At 34.5% G+C, this 18,612-nt stretch overlaps 1 protein-coding gene across 11 annotated transcripts in view; it reads left to right on the forward strand.

The window, feature by feature from the left end:
* The first annotated feature begins 6,499 nt into the window (after positions 1–6,499).
* The window catches only part of LOC127837992 (zinc finger protein 729-like), a 462,677-nt gene continuing 450,564 nt past the window's right edge, over positions 6,500–18,612 (forward strand). For 9 of the 11 annotated variants that reach the window (XM_052365459.1, XM_052365456.1, XM_052365467.1 and 6 more), the window contains exons 1-2: positions 6,500–6,601; positions 16,783–16,888. The gene's annotated coding sequence lies outside the window, so the exon portion shown is untranslated. Of the gene's footprint in view, positions 6,602–13,461; positions 14,250–16,782; positions 16,889–18,612 lie in introns of those variants that run through there. The other 2 variants (XM_052365465.1, XM_052365464.1) reach the window with 2 other exon arrangements.

Below are 18,612 nucleotides of genomic sequence, written 5' to 3' on the forward strand. Positions count from 1 at the left end.
TAATAACCAAATATTAAAGATTTAGCAATTACAAAATGATACCGAAAACAAACAACCCAAAAAACTATCAATAAGTATTGATTCATCTTTGAACAAACGAATCTTATGTAAAGTGATATTATGGGCATTGTTACTGTTGAATTGAGCTTAAACGAATTTACAGGTCAAAAGAGTTAGATACAATATGGTTATTCACCAATTATCTGCAACCCATCTTGCTTCCAGTTGTTTATAAAAATATATATAGTATAGTCGATATTTTACATGACTGGTGAGTCCTCTAAGCCGAAATGATCCGTAAAACAAAATAGTGTCTTTGTGTCGTATAAACGGATCTGCACTAAAACCACATGTAGATTCACATCGTAAATCGAATTATTTCTGTCGCCTGTTGTCAAAACGAAAGTACGGTTGATATGCAAATGCATTATTTTTCTCTTTCCGGGATATTGTTTTGATATGTTGATGCTGCACGTATATGGAGTGAAAACAGCAACAGAAAAAATAAACAACGGTTGCGATAAACACCTATCAACTGATAGATGCCCATAATATCACTTTAAAGGGGCCGTCCAACAGATTTTGGCATGTATTGAAGCTTGTCATTAACTGCTTTACATTGATAAATTTAAACATTTGAACTAATAATCTCCAGTAAAAAAAACACAAGAAAACAATTTAAAAAAAGGAAAAAAGGTAACCCTCAACAGGGCTCGAACCACTGACCCCTGGAGTAAAAAGTCTCCCGCCTAGACCACTCGACCATCCATGCTCTTACTTAGAACGGATGTATTTTTTCGGCGTAGCTGTTTAACGTCACTTTTGACCTTAGGTGACCTTTAATCATGACCAGTAATATTCATATAAAAATTCCCGCGGCTAGACACGAATGAATACACTTCATTTATTCCATTGGCTGATTTGAGCATACCACCAGAACATTGTAACACCGTTTTACTGCGTGTTCATCATGAAACAATTTTATCTCTTTTGAAAAGGCTTGATAGATAGAACAGTTTTACACTCAGCTCTTGACATCAATACAGTTTATGCGTTCACCTTTTATTTTCAGAGGATTGCCAGCGCCAGAGCGTTTGTACTTAAAGGTTATGTTCTCATATTTAGAAATTACTTCCATATAGCTGTCCGTGTACTAGTACATTTAAGTTCATAAAAGATTTCCCTATCCTGATATTCGTTTTGGCGAAACCATTTTAAATTGTTTTCGAAATTGAACATTAAACATGTAAAAGTATAAAGTTGTAAACAAGCCGTCGTTCCAGAAGTGGAAGCGTGGCCTCACTTTAATGCATTGCATTCCAACCCGCAAGGTATCAGGGTCAGTTCGCGGCCAGTAAAATAATCGTTATATAATATAGACGCTATCGCGTGAACTAGGTGAACTGGAATTTTCTTTAGACCAGAAAATATGTTTAATGAAGATATTCAGCGATATAATTATGGTATGTTAATAATAGATTCTTAATGTGCTTTCAACAATACCATGATAAATTTTATTTTAATTAATTTAACAATATAAAGAAGTGAAACTCCAGCTGCTTGAGCAGTATTGAATTTTCATTAAAACAATTAATTGGTCCTTTATTTAAGGCAAGTGACCGATTGCCCAAACAGTACAAAACAGCACAATACAGCACAATACAAACCAACATAAACACAAAATATGAATAAAGCTGGGGTCACCGCCTTGGAACGGTCAATGCAAAGCATTGGGGGTTTAAACCTGGTTATAGAGCGCTCAACCTCACACTTGGCCCAGCAATATTCATAATACATTTAAGTGTAAATAAAATTTAACGTCATAGCATTGTAACTCAAATTAAACAATAATAAAAGGGAATTAAAACGCATTCAATTTAATTACTATTTAATTACTCAATTGCATTGAAGATACAAGAGTAACAGAGTTACAACTTTTTGACGAACGATCAAATAAAACTATTAACAATTGTCAACTACATTCCTTCTTTATAGAAAAAGATTTGAGAATGTAGCATCATGGAGTTAATATCTCAGATAATCATCGCGCAAATACAGGAAGAAGAAGCAATAATGGGTGTAAAAATTCCATATTACATAGCTTGGTTGTTTATGTGACTGCTAAAAAAATAAAAATAATTAAATCAAACAAGAAACGCCTATCAGAGACAAAATATAAATAAAATGGAACGTTATAAACCCAATGACCTATGCATGTAGATAACAACTTGGAAAGTCGGTCGTATGACGTCACAACAATCCATAATGACATAATGACGTGAACAAAATCCAGGGACAGTACTAAATAAAAATATTAATGGGGCTGTGCTACTAATAAAACAAGTTTAGGTGATTTAATATTAAGAAGCAAATGAATAAAAATGGTAATTCCATTAAAGCGACATTATTGGAATCAAACAGTATATAGGTGTTTTGACAACTGAAGACAGAAATGATTAGATGTACGATTTGAGTCCAAATGTAGTTTTCATGCAGATTTGTTCATACGACACAATGACACACTTTTATTCAACAGTGAAAAATGCCTATAATGTAGTTTTCATGCAGATTTGTTCATACGACACAATGACACAATTTTATTCAACAGTGAAAAATGCCTGTAATATCACTAATGATTCCAAATTTTAAGGGAAGAAAGATATAGTGAATCGAAAACCATCAAACACGTGTTTTTAAGTACATAAGTATCGTATCCTTTTGATAAAAACAAGTTAATTAAATTGAAAAGTTTAATATGAACATTTGGTTTAACATATTTTAATTTGCGGACACGCTTCAAAACATCTCCGTAACATGATGGATGGGAGATTCCATTATTTAAATGCCATTTTGAAGAAACATTATATTTTGAAATTAAATCACCATACTTAGAGTAAAATCTAGCAAATTTATTTCTTAGGTTATGATACAAAAAGCCTTGTTTTAGCAATTTTTTTTAGTTAATATTAGATTACGATCATTAAAATCTTTAATACACGAACATGCTCTGGCATAACGTACCAACTGCGAAATGTAAATACCATAGGAAGGTCCTTTGGGGATGTTGCCATCTAGAAACGGAAAATTCACAATTTCAAAGTTAAAATCGTCCCGTTTGTCGTATAAACTAGTTTTGATCAAATTATTATTAATAGTTAAATGTAAGTCTTAATACGCAGCGTCTGTATTGGATATACACGATCTATTTAAGACTAGTTCCTTTGGGTCGATTTTGTGAATATATTGTTCAAATAATGGATTATCTAAATTAAGTATGTCATCAATGTACCTACTAGTAAGGTTAAAACAATTAACCAAATCTACTTGCTTAGTTTTAGATAATTCTAACATAAATTCGCTTTCATAACAATATAAAAAAAGGTCAGCTAGAAGTGGCACACAATTAGTACCCATAGGAACGCCAATAATTTGTTTAAATATTTTACCATTAAATTCAACAAACAAGTTATCCAAAAGAAAAGTAAGTGCTGCACAAAAGTCAAGACCAGTCCAAATGATGTAATTATCTAATATTTGATTAGTAAAAAAAGCTGTTTTAGTGTTTAAAGCTAGATACAAACACTTCTCTCTAGCAAAAGTTTTTTCAATCAAAGAAACAAGTTTGGATTTTATTAAAGCGTGAGGAAGCGTTGTATATAGTGTAGAAAAATCATAAGTAATTACCTGTGACACCTTATATTTTTTATTTTCAATTTTATCGATAACTTCTAAGGTGGTTTTTATTGACCAAAATATGTTAATATTACTATTTTCATAAACTTTATTACAAAATTTACCTATATGATATCTAATAGCACTCAATGCAGATGTAAGATACACTGATAATTGTTTGGTGGTACAAGACACTGAATTAGCGATAAAACGACTTTTATATGGCGTCTTATGTAATTTAGGTATCCAGTAAAGTGATGGCAATTTCTTGTCAGTAATATTGACTATTACATTTAACTTTATGCATTGGGCAATATGGTCGGTAATAATTTCATTAGGTTGCTTATTGTACTCACAATATGATGTAGTTTGTGAAAGTTCTTGTGAAATAGTTTGAACATAAAACACTCGTCATATTATTATAACATTATTAGCAGCCTTATCAGCAGGAACTAAGACGAATTTAGATTTTAAGTCTTCAAGCAATTTACAGAGATTTTGTTTATTAAATTTAGCTGAATGTGGTAGGGCCAAAGGATGTGTATCATAAAAACATATTTTATTCATGGCCATAATTAATATTTTTGTTTTCCAATCATTGAGTGCAGTAATTTCAGCATTTTCCTTCCTGCATCATTTAGTGCAATAATCATGTAAGGATGTTACGATATTCTTAATGCAGTCATCAAAATCAACAGGAATAGGCAGTCTGTACTTAGGGCCTCTGCGTAGCAAATTTCTAAGGTTTTTATTTTGAATGAAATTAAGGTCCCCAGTAATAACATGTCCAACTGGACGATATATATATTTAGAACTAGTACAGTCACATAATGTAGGACAATTTCTTATTACATTTATATCTGTGGAAATAGAATTATAATTAAAAACGATACTTCTTACAGGTTTACTATATTTGTAGCAAATAAGTGGTGATTCAGTATTGCGGAAATAAGCGGGAATCAACCGACGTACATTTTTATCATTGAATATTTTAGGAAGGTCAATTAAATCAAGACCTTTGTTACAAAACTCAATTTTGATACGATTTCGAGTTTTGTTAAGTACATTTTCAAGAAAAGGTTTAAGATAGAAGTCAGTGAAATATTAAATAATACAAGCACATTCATATAGAGGGTCAGATTGAAGTAAAATAAGTTTACATTCCTTATCAATATGCGCCAACGAAGAAGAATTATTCCACCATATTGACTAATTTATTAAGCATGAGCGCGATGTATAATATATTTTTTAAATACTGAACCATGCAAGATAACTTAAATGTAGTTTTAAGTATCTTAACCTGTGTCTTATATGTACATGTATGTGTTTGTAAAATGCAAAATATTATGCTCTTAATGTACATTTGTACTTAATTTGTGTTTTATGTGCTTTAACTATGTCTTTGTACTTTAAATGCTTATATAATATGCTTAATCTTTGTTTTAGCCCATTTATACTTGTTATACTATATACATTTGCTTGTCGGGACATAGCTCATGAGCTAATGTTTATTGTTGTTCATACCCGACGTAAAATAAAGATTCTTGTATCTTCTAAAAGTATATGATAAAAATATATATAGCTTATAAATGCACATGTTATTTATATAAGTTTCTTTTCATTTATTGTTTCAACCAAGCAAACGGACTAAAGAGTGTCTAGATAAGTTTAAGGCATTCGATGAAATCAAGCTTAAATAAGGTTATAACTTATACTAAACAAATCAGCTGTATAGATATAAATGCAAAGTTTTATCATTTGTAAGTGGCATTAATGACATGAACTGATCAAATACAGCAAAGAAGGAGACAGCTTAAGACCGGGGCAGTTTCACATTCTTGGCGGAAATGGTTATTCCTTCAAATGCTCTACTTATACCAATACGGAATACAAAAAATCGCTACAAAAAAGGCATAGCGCTGCGTCACTCTAAAACGGCCTGGATAAAACACTATAACTGCGAGCACAATTTGTATTTTTTATTAAAACGAGCACATAAACAGCAAGAGATGTGTTTGTCAGAAACACAATGCCCCCATTGGCGCCGCTTTGAAGCCATATATTTGACACTTGACCTTAAAGGATGACCTTGACCTTTCACCACTCAAAATGTGCAGCTCCATGAGATACACATCAGCATTTTTCCTCTATATAAAGTTAGTAAGGTAAATCGGCACCATTCCCAATGCAACTATTTTTCCCAATTTCAAAATGAAAATTCTCAAATCAAATAAAAAACTTTCCAAGTGGCAGGAAAACAAATCGGCGATGTTTACTGTTTTCTTTTACCGCGAAAATTGAGTAAAGGTTACAATATACTGTACTCTCTAGAAAAATATCACAGTTGATTTGAAGGCATGTTGTACAATTTAAACTATTGTTCTGGCTTTATCTTTTGGAGAAAGTAGTAGGGCATGAATATGTGCTCACTACTAAATCCCTGAAATGTGATAAACTTAGAGACTTAAGTAAAACATTGCACTGAAAAAGGTTACATTCCACTATACAACGGCCGGAAAAAAAGTTGCAAAAACAGTCGATTTTGACTTTTGACAAGTTCTTTCTTGGTTCGTACATGACATATCTTTTTTATTGCACAAATCGACTCCGCTTAGAATGGCCTTTAAGAAAAGGTATGGGTATGGGGGTCTCTATGTGCAAAATGTTGCATTTATTTTCGCTTAAAGATGTCGCTTTTACATTGAATTATATAGGGAAACTATTTAGTATATTGTGACCTAAAACTAAAATCAGTGCTTGTTAACCAACAGGGGAAGTAACCGCAGCGTTGATGACGATATATTGATTGGTTCCCGTTGTCTGAATACTCATGTACTCGATAAGGGGAACCTTAATCAAAACGCAACACAATTTCGCGAGTTACCAGCAACGGTGGCGTCGCATAATTCAGAAGGTTGTTGATCGCATTGTGAGTTTAATTTGCAAAGAAACACAAGATTTTAATTTAAATGTACCGATGGCCAAATTGTTCAACTGGGTTTAATGATTTACTTATATGCAGTTATAGTAATGTTATAATATAGTATTCTGTAGCTGAAATAATTCGCGTTCAGAATAAATCTGCCAAAGCAAAAATCATCAAAAGACTCTAAGGCGGCAATTTATATTGACTAAGTATTCTGTAGTACAGTGAAATAAGGTCACTTCCAACAGCCTTGCTGTTGGGCTAGCTCTTTAGCGACGTGGTTAAATCCTCGGCTTGAGCTCAGTATTTTCACATTTATGGCGACGAGGCAAAAAAGAACTGTGAATGTTGGAATGGGTCTGAGCTGTTTAATGGTTTCTGGGAAGGCCATGCGGATGCAAGACATGCTGTAGAGTGCGTGTCTGGGCCTTGAAACATTAAATGGGGGAGGAGTATAGTGAAATAAGGTCACTTCCAACAGCCTTGCTGTTGGGCTAGCTCTTTAGCGACGCTGTTAAAGTGTCTGACTACCACTCTGGAGGTCGTGGATTTAATCCCCGGCTTGAGCTCAGTATTTTTACATTAGTTGCCAGGGCTTGACACTAACTGTTTTTACCTATTGACCCAAAAGACCACCAGCATTCAGAAATTACTGGTCCTCCAAGATTTCAAGTGGTCCGACAATTTCTATGTTATTATACCTAAATTTCAACTTACTTTCCAGACTATCCACAATGTATGGTGCATTTATAAAAAGAAAACTTTACTGTATTAATTTAATATTCAGTGTACACATTGTACAATAACGTAACTGTAGCACATAGGCTTAACACTATTTCATTCATATTTTCACTCAGTGATTTTTTTGCCCAAAGTTACCGCCGATATTCGGCTGCTTCCTAATAGCAAAAAATGACGTTTTTTTCCCAAAAATCTGTCAAAAATTTCCCAAAAAATGACCAAATTTTCCCAATAAAGCCAAAAGATTACAATGTCATTTAGCATTAATTTCGTAGAACGAGTGCTGATCGAGCTTGTCGAGTCTTCGCCAAATGACAACTGACTTACAAATGTTTGCGAATGTAGCCGAATACGATTTTACGTTGCTATCCACACATCTCTCTCTATATTGCGGAGCATACCGATGATAGTCGATGTATCCCGATTGTTAACGCCTGTTTTTACACACTTCCAAGATGGCGGCAAGCAGACGAGAAGTTTGCGATTAGCAGGGAAAATGATAAATAACACTCAAATTAACAGCGGATATCACATGGTTATTAGCAATTATTTAAAGCGGGTATATACGATTTTTTATATGTGTTTATTTGTCATATATTGATAAAATATGTTACAATTACACAAAATAGACAAGAAAAATTATACATTAAAGCCGAATTTCATAAAATGCAGCAAAGACAAATTAGCGGCCCGAACCGATTGTGACGAACATATTTTCCTACAATAACCGAAGCATTCGTCTTTGTATTAGGATTGGAGTTAGTGTTCGTGTGTCGTATGAATAGATATCGTTGCAGAAATTCAAATAAACCGTTAAACTAAGTTTAGATTCACATCGTACATGTATGATATACATGCTGGCGAATTCGGCTGTACAGCCGTTTTCAATTTTAGAATTAAATATCTGGCTTATTTCACATTTTTCGACACATGTTCTTCTTAACTTTTATTTTAATTTATATTGAAATATATATATAATTAGTTTTTTACACATTTGATATAAATTCATAAATATTTGACAAAATCGTATATACCCGCTTTAATGTGTGTGTCAATTAACGCAAAATACTACGTTTGAGATGAATAACAACAAATATTTATAAGGAATCTTCAGAGTAAATGTGCGTCACGGAAATCAGTGTTGGGAAATTGGAGTTAGTTTAGTATACTTACAAAGTTAAATGATTTAAGATGAGAATCGTTCGAAAATGGAAAGAGACAAACATGATTTGATTTATATGCTAGTGGATCTGTGTATAATCAGATTAATATGCATATTCTGCTTTATTATGTTTGTCACGCTGTATGGTTTGGTGAAATAGCATTGAACTGAGGATGTCAATTGTGCAAGAAATTAAAAGGTAAACAAATGAAATGTATTATTTTAGCTCCATTTAATACAACATTAACACAGAAAGAACACTAAAGCGTGTTTGTAAACATTTTTGAATGTTTTCACCATATCATATTTTACTTTAAAAAGCATCCTGAATTAAATTCATACTCTTAAAGAGACTCTGATTAAATCATAATGGTACATGTATATTGAAGAATCTTTAGATTATTGCAAGTTTAATATGCATGTGGAAGGATATTAACTAAACGTTGTAAGAAGACATGAAAGCAACACTTTATAATATAAAAATGCTGACAAACATGAACTTAGCAACTTTTATTCTGTTCTAATAATCATATCTATAATGTTTCCCAATTTCATGGTTTATCGCGCTATTTTTCCCAATTTCATGGTTTATCGCGCGAATTTTCCCAATCCAAATGCCACAGGCTGTAACAAAAACAAAAAAAAATCACTGTCACTGTACTTCAAGCTTCTCTTCATTATTTTTAGGTTTTTTAGGCGGAGGTTCAACCATCTCCGGAATGAAATTCCACATCGCGAAAACTTGTTATCTTGAAAATATGCACGTTCATCTCCGGCAATATCAAAACATTATTTGGCACCCTCCAGTGTAAATTCGCACGGTAAACAAAGTATATTCTGATGGTACTAAGATCCATAAAATGCTGATTATCGCTTCTTTTTCAAAATAAGCAATACCATTTTGTTCATTTCTCGATCCGAACGCTTTTAATTTTATGTTAATTTGTGTATCGATCACGGCGAAGTCCGGAGACATTTGCGGAACGCAAAGCGATTTTTTGATCCGACAAAAGGTTTTTGTCATCCGGGCATCTAGAAAAATAAAAATTTCCAATATGCTGCTATTTTTATCCAGGTCTCGAGTCGGCCCATACTATAATGATGAAATCATTGGTTACTATGAACATACAAAGTTGTTTTATTGATGAAAATGGCTTTCCACAAGTATTTCGCAATAAGCTGGCCATTTTTAACTGGTCCGACGGATCAACCAAATTTCTAGTTTCACTGGTCCTCTCTATTTTTTACTGACCCCGGGTCAAGGGACCACTGTTAGTATCAAGCCCTGGTTGCAACAGTTATGCAGAAAGAAAACTTATGTTTTAATCAAGTTGTAGATTGCGATATTTCAAAGAATTTACTTTCTGATAACTTGAGCAAGCAGACCATGTTTGAACAAGAGAATTCCTGTGTTCTCTGCATTTGAAAGATGAATTATTCTCAAATCTGGTAATTCCTTTTGTAAGGTCTGTGCTACTAAACTATTACAAGAGACATGTATGTAAAGTGGAATAGCTGTTGTTCCAAATCAAGATCTAGCATAGTTTGGTAGATAGTTGAAATTTAAAATGTGATTTTAATTTTATTTGTTGCAGACATCCTTTGGATGAATAATCGTGCAGTTATAACATGTCTTGATTATTCAATCGGGTTTTTCAGCACTGTCTGCGCGTCCGGAAAACGGAGGCGTTCCCAAAGCAAACAGACCCGATCCCAAACCGAAATTAAAAAAAAAAATCCCGATTAAAAAAAAAAAAAAAATTTTTTTTTTTTTTTTTGAAAGAAGTGTCTTTTGACTTATGATTATTAGATTATTAATGTTCCAACTCGTCCAGCTGATGTGTATCATATCAAAAAGCACTGCTGTAGTTGAGCAAGGATTCAGCACCATGAACCTGCTGTGCTCCCCATTACGCAGCACATTCACACTCACACAAAGCAAACTTACTCATCTGATGCTTACCTGCACCTGAATGACAAAACATTGGAGGAGCTGTGTGATGCTTTCAAAAACAGAAAGCAGATAAAAATTATGCTGTAACTTGTGTGACTAACCAGTGTTTGTTTTGGTCAAAAATATCTGCTATAAGTTTTCGACTGTACAGTTCTTATCTCAGAGTGTAACTGCACTGAAAAACAAAATTGCAGTACTGGAATAAACGTTGAACATGCCCAATATTGCATGTGTTTATATAAAGAAGACAGAATAACAAATGAAAACAAATTTATTTGTTAAACCACTGATGTCTATTAAACATGATATTAGATACATTTCTGATATTAAAGGTGTTAATCATTGCTTCATAGCAGCATTTACTTTTGATTTCTAAATTCTAAGTATCAATTCAAATACAGGAATGTCATTTTTGACTGGGTGGGAAATGCAAGTTTTTAATTCCGTCCATATATTATTATTAAATGACATACATGCCATACATCCCGGATTGTCCGGGATAGTCCCGGAAATGAAGAACGTGTCCCGCAGTCCCAGTAATCTGTCAAATGTCCTGAAATTTACAAAATCCATATATACCTGTACATTTTCTAAGGCTTGACTGCACCTCTAATCTGTGTTCCCACTAATCCACAGCGTCTCCATGGCAATGCCTACCCGAATAGGTGACTACGCTACATGTCAAAATCGATCAATTAACAGGGGTCCTATTATCATATCGATTGTCATACGTTCGCAGTCAAACCGAAAAGGCGGCATTGTTTAATGTGGTTGTTAATTGGCTTTTATATACTACGTTATAATTTCCCTCTGCGTAAAGGCAAAGGAGTTGTTCACACATCTGAAGATTCGTGCGGTTGTGAATCAGTCATGCGTGAATAACCCGGTGTCAATATCAATCTATAGTTTCAGTGGCTTTGTTATACCAAGCAAACTAATCGGTCCGTATTTTGTACTCCTTCTTGATAAAATCGTGGACAGTTACTTCGGAGACTTTTGATGAAAACATTGATGGTGTCCTCGTGGAAATTGTGCATTTCATGCATTTTTCAATTATATATATAATATCAAAACATTTATTTATTTGACGCTAGTATTTGTTAATGTCGCGTAAGCATTACAATTTGGAAGCTTGTTTCAGATTACAAATTGAATAATGCTCATTTGAGAATCGAAAGTAACATTTACAGTTGTGCGTAATTAATTCAACAAACTGCCAAATCACAAAAGTATGAAAATTACGTCACTCGTCATCTGCATGATCTTACTGCAGGTACTGCTTACGAGTGTAGTCTCTCATTCAAAGCGTGCTCCAACAAACTACCATAAAATCAGTATACATGTATTCAAGCAAATTAAAGGGGCCGTCCAACAGATTTTGGCATGTATTGAAGCTTGTCAATAAATGCTTTAAATGCTTTATATTGATAAATTTAAACATTTGAACTATAAATCTCCAGTAAAAAAAACAAGAATAAAATTTAAAAAAAGGAAAAAAAGTAACCCTCAACAGGGTTCGAACCACTGACCCCTGGAGTCCAGAAGTAAAAAGCCTCCCGCCTAGACCACTCGACCATCCACGCTCACATTCAAAGCGGATGTATTGTTTAGCTATATAAGCAATCCTTGTAGTTTCCCAAAATAGCGAATCACTTCGATACGACGCTTTGTCTGTTGGACGGCCCCTTTAACAACCACATTATAACAATGCCGCCTTTTCGGTTTGATGCGAACGTGAAACAATCAATATGATAAGAGGACTCCTGTTAATTGATCGATTTTGATACGTAGCGTAGTCACCTATATGGGTAGGTATTGCCATGGAGAAGCTGCAGATTAGTGGGGACACAGATTGGACACGTTCTTCATTTCCGGGACAATCGCGGACCATCTGGGACGTATGGCATGTATGAAAATACACCAGAAATCGCACATTTTTTTAAAGTTTTATAGTATATGCTTTATAAAGATTTGAGCATAATTAATAAGTTTCCCAATTTTGTTGAAAACAATGCTAATTTTCCCAATTTGACCGGTACCGGCACCAGTCCCAAAGTGGTGAGGAAAAACGCTGCACATGCATGCCAAATATCAAGTTGCTATCTTCAATATTGCAAAAGTTATTGCAAAACTTTAACCTTGACTTTAATCAAGGTTAAAGTTTTGGGACAGAATGACAGACAGACAGAAATTGACAGACAGACAGACAGGCCAAAAACAATATATACCCGATCATTCGATCCGGGGGCATAAAAAGGGCTATGGTTGAAAGAAGCATTGGGCAATTGAAGGAAAGATATGTTACACTTCAAAAGGAAATACGATTGAAACCATGGCAGTTGGTTGTGTGATATATTTTTAGAAATGTGATTATTGAAATAAATAAAAAATGTATTTATTAAAGGCTCATAATCATTAAACATTGATTATGTTGACATTGTATTATTTTCAATTCTGAATTAATCAATGCCTTCATACACTTGCACTGATGTTAAAAATGAATGTATACGCTACATGTATTATTGTTAAACTGTTTACAAATTGCAAATTGTGTAAAATGGGAAAGATCGAAGTACAATATCTGTCTGTTTCTTTTCCCATGACTCAGTCATGAACATTTCAGCGGACTTCTTAAATATGCTAAAAAATATTGGGTTCAAACGTTATGAATTTTTTAGCTCACCTGATTGCTCAGGTGAGCTTTCGTGACCGGTCTTTGTCCGTCGTCCGTCCTTCCGTCCACATTTGTTCGTAAACACTATAGAGGCCACATTTATTGTCCGATCTTCATAAAACTTGGTTAGAAGCTTTGTCCCAATGAAATCTCGGTCGAGTTTGAAACTGGGTTGTGCCGGGTTAAAAACTAGGTCACTAGGTCAAAAAAAAAAGAAAAAACTTTTAAACACTGTAGAAGTCACATTTCATGCCCAATCTTCATGTAACTTTGTCAAAATGTTTGTCTTAATGATATGTTGGTTGAGTTCAAAAGTGGTTCCGGTCGTTGAAAAACATGGCTGCCAGTGGGCGGGGCAGTTTTCCTTATTTGGCTATAGAGAAACCTTGTAAACACTCTAGAAGTCACAATTTTTGCCCAATCATCATGAAAGTTGGTCAAAACATTGGTTTTATTGATATCTCGAACGAGTGCGAAAATGGTCCAGATCGGTGAAAAAACATGGCCGCCAGTGGGCGGGGCATTTTTCTCTATATGTATATAGTGAAAACATGTGAACACTCTAGAAGTCACATTTTTGGCCCAATTTTCATGAAATTTGGTCAGAACATTTGTTTCCTTGATATGAGAGTTGAGTTCAAAAATGGTTCCGGTCAGTTGAATAACATGGCTGCCGTGGGGGCAGTTTTCTCATATTTACATAGTAAAAACAGCTTGTGAACACTCTAGAAGTCACATTTTTTGCCCAATCATCATCAAACTTGGTGAAAAGATTGGTTTTATATATATCACATAATTTATGCCATACTTATTGTCCTTAAATTGTCAAAATTTTCATTATATTATACAAAATCCTTGTAAACACTCTAGAGGTCACAATTTTGTTTCAGATTTTATGAAACTTGGTCATAATATTTATTTTTGTAAGCAAAGTTTGATGTTTGATAAGGGGGGTCAACTCAAAATATAGGTCACCAGGTCAAATCTTACAAAAACAAAAACACTCCATACGACAGAGTTTTGGTTCAATAATGATGAAACTTGACCAGGATGTTTGTCTGGTCAATATCTAGGTCAAGTTTGACATGAGGTAAAGATTGAATGAATCGACTCCTCTCAGGTGAGCGAACTAGGGCCATCTTGGCCCTCTTGTTTAATAGTCAGTTTGAATATCAGACTCAGAGACACATACATTGCACAAAAACTATGCAGGCTACCAATTTTAATTAAAAAAAAATATAGTCAAATACTTAAAGATTATAAGACGCTTCACTGTACGATACAGAGATATATTTGGACAAGCACACAGTTTGAAGTCTAACCACTTGTCCAATATGACTTCAAACTTTGTGCGAGTCCAAATATATCACGTATTGTACAGTTTAAAGGTTACAAGACATTTCCACCCCAAACCATTTCCTCACTGTGGATGTTTCCATCCCAAACCGTTTCCTCCTAAGACGTTTCCTTCCCAAAATAATATACATGTGGACTTTTCCACCCCAAATTGATATTGGATGAAGTAAAGATAATTAGGTATTTTTATGTCCCCAGATCAAATGATCAGGGGGTATATTGTTTTTGGCCTGTTAGTGTCTGTCATTGTACATGTATGTGTGTGTCTGTCCAAAACTTTAACCTTGCTCATAAAATGAAAACTCTTGGGTCTATATTCTTTAAACTTAACATGTGCATGCATCTTATTGAGATGTACAATCAAATATGGTTTGAGGTCACTAGGGTAGAGGTCAAGGTCACTGTAACCTTTACATTAAAAATATAATCTTGTTTCTAAAAGAGCTGCCGTGCAGCTTCAAAGCGCAGTAGGAGACATTGTGTTTCACAAACACAGCTCTTGTTTTGGTTAAATTTGATCTTTTTTTCATGAATATCTGTATACTAGAAAGATCTAACAAGTTTACTGACAAAATGAATGTGAATATATGTGCCAAATTATGGTACTAGAAGAAAATTAATTATTTGCTAAAGAAAATAATATTTAGATGTAAAAATTATTGCATCTAATTATGAAAATTTATAGAAACTCTAAACCTGAGGAAATTTAATTATGCACATTTTTATGCCCCCAAAGCAAGGCATATAGTGATCGGACTGTCCGTCTGTCTTTCCGTCACACTTTGCCTTTAGGTTTCGAAAAATGCTCATAACTTCTATGTCGCTTCACATGTAACCTTCATATTTGGTATGCATGTGTATATGTACAAGGCCTTTCCATACGCACACAGATTTTGACCCTTTAACCTTGACCTTGGACTAAGGCTCCGCGTTTAGATTTCAAAATCTGCAATTAGGTTTCGAAAAATGCTCATAACTTCTATCAAAGCGTTAAAATGTAACCTTCATATTTGGTATGCATGTGTATAATGGACAAGGCCTTTCCATACGCACACACATTTTGACCTTGACTTTGAAGGTAGGGTCCGCGTTTAGGTTTCGAAATCTGCTTTTAGGTTTCGAAAAATGCTGATAACTTCTATGTCGCTTCAGATGTTACCTCTATATTTGGTATGCATGTGCATATAGACAAGGCCTTGCCATACGCCCACAAATTTTGACCCCTTTGACCTTGACCTTGGACTAAGGGCCCGCGTTTAGGTTTCAAAATCTGCGTTTAGGTTTCGAAAAATGCTCATAACTTCTATCAAAGCGTTAAGATGTAACCTTCATATTTGGTATGCATGTGTATATGGAAAAGGCCTTTCCATACGCACACACATTTTGACCCTTTGACCTTGACTTTGAACTGTCCATCTGTCTTCCCGTCACACTTTGCCTTTAGGTTTCGAAAAATGCTCATAACTTCTATGTCGCTTCACATGTAACCTTCATATTTGGTATGCATGTGTATATGTACAAGGCCTTTCCATACGCACACAAATTTTGACCCCTTTGACCTTGACCTTGAACTAAGCGTTAAGATGTAACCTTCATATTTGGTATGCATGTGTATATGGAAAAGGCCTATCCATACGCACACACATTTTGACCCTTTTACCTTGACTTTGAACTGTCCGTCTGTCTTCCCGTCACACTTTGCCTTTAGGTTTCGAAAAATGCTCATAACTTCTATGTAGCTCCACATGTAACCTTCATATTTGGTATGCATGTGTATATAGACAAGGCCTTTCCATACACACAAAAATGTTGACCCCTTTGATCTTGAAGTTAGAGTCTGCGTTTAGCTTTCGAAATCTGCGTTTAAGGTTTAGAAAAATTATCATTACTTCTATCAAAGCGTTTTTCGGGGGCATATGTCATCCTATGGAGACAGCTCTTGTTTATACATGTACTAAAAAAGTGATTCTCCGAATTATATCAGAAAAGAAATAAAAAACCCACAGTTGTTCAACATGCATGTTAAAAATATTTACAAAGACATACATTATTTACACTATATACACCATTAATTTAATATTTATCGTCACTGATCACAATCACAGTCATACACAGTTCATCACAAGGATCTCGACAATTCTCTTCAACCGTGTGACCTGAACTGCTGGCTGAGTTGGAGCAACAGTGTCAATCACAGGGCCAAAGAACTTGGCACACTCAGCCAACACGGCTCCAGTCTCGATTTCCTTGTCTCGGTACTGCTGCCACAACTCATGTAGTCTTGCATCCCGTTTCAGGACAGATGGTCTAACTCTTTGTGTGGATTTCCCCTCTCTCAGATGGCGTAACGTACAGTGCACGTCTTTGGCATCCCTTCTGAGGACTGGTACTAGCCGGTAGAAGGTGAGACTATGATGTCCTGTCATGTTGTTGAGGCGGTGGTGCCAACCTAAAAAAAAATTATTTTGTTTAATAAATTATATTTAAATGCTGAATTAGAAACATTATAAATACTTAGAGTCCAGTTAAATTACAGGTAAATAGCTTGATTCGTAATAGCAAAACTCTGTATTGCCAGAATAAAGAATACAATTTTATTTTTAGTCAGTTAACACAAAACAGTAAACGTTAGTGATGCATTGCTATTGACAAACGGAGTAATATATACAAAGTTTGAGTGCTGCTACATTATGTTCATGACCACTGACCAAACTTATTCTTCTGACGATTATATTTATAGTGACTGGTGAAATTTTGTAACAGACACAATGTATTTGACAGAAGCAGTCGTGTCTTTTTTGGATTCTTACCTTCAACATCGTTGTTGTTCTGATGGTGATACCAAACATGGACCAGGAGAGGATATCAAAGATCGGATGGTTCATCCACTGTTTCTCCATGTAACTGACCAGACTTCAAAGTTGATCTGTGTTGGCTCTTTGAGATAGTTCCTCAAACGCCTGCTCAATATGGTTGGCTGGAAGGTAGGGCAGCATCATGATCTGTCGGAGGTAGTGGTATATTGTAGCCCGCTTCATGTATGTGGTCCTTAGGCCGAGATCTCTTATCTTCTTCCAAACCGCCTGCCGGAAGTGGAACCAGCACCCCTTGATGGTAGTTCCGGGAAACACTCATCGTTCGGCTAACCACGTAGCTAAAATATAAATCATAAGTATCATTTAAATTAATATTAAAGAAATTTTATAAATTTCAGTATCTATTATTGATTATAAAATGATACTCACATTGAAAATTTGATAAATGGAAGCATAAGTTGTTTTACTGGGATTTACCTTTTGTATTCGGACTGCCAGTTTGAAATTCTTTTATTTCAAGCAGAATATTTTTATCCATAATGTATTTATCTTATTGTTTAGATAATACCTTTTCTATAGTCAATGCATTTTGATGGCAGAAAGCAGTGAAGACCATGATATGTAAACAATTAAGCTATGATTAAAGCGAGATTATACGATTTTGTCAAATATTAATGAATTTATATAAAATGTGTAAATAACATATTATATATATATTTCAATATAAAATAAAATAAAAGTTCAGAAGAACATGCGTCGAAAAATGCGAAATAAGCCAGAAATTTGATTCTGAAATCGAAAACAGCTGTACAGTCGAATTCACCAGCATGTATATCATACATGTGTGATGTGAATCTAAACTTAGTTTAACTGTTCATTTTAAATTCCTGCAAAGATATATATTCATACGACACACAAACACTAACTCTGGTCCTAATAAAAAGACGAATGCTTCGGTTATTGTAGGAAAATATGTTCGTCACAATCGACTCGGGGCGCTAATTTGTCTTTGCTGCATTTTATGAAATTCGTCTTTAATGTATATTTTTTCTGGCCTATTTTGTGTTATTGTAACATATTTTATCAATATATTACAATTTGAAACATATAAAAAAATCGTATAATCTCGCTTTAAGTTATTACCTTGCTCCATAATAAAGTTCTCGACATTGACAGATACGAGGGCATCTCTAACTGAGGTGAAAACCTTCACGTAGTCCTCGGTGCGCCTCCTGGACATTAGGATGAACACCATTGGCAGTTGCTTCTCCACACTGTCGTTACAAACAAACCCATGAAAGGACTCCAACT

This window comes from Dreissena polymorpha, chromosome 7 (assembly GCF_020536995.1).
Source record: "Dreissena polymorpha isolate Duluth1 chromosome 7, UMN_Dpol_1.0, whole genome shotgun sequence".
Lineage (NCBI taxonomy): Eukaryota > Metazoa > Mollusca > Bivalvia > Myida > Dreissenidae > Dreissena > Dreissena polymorpha.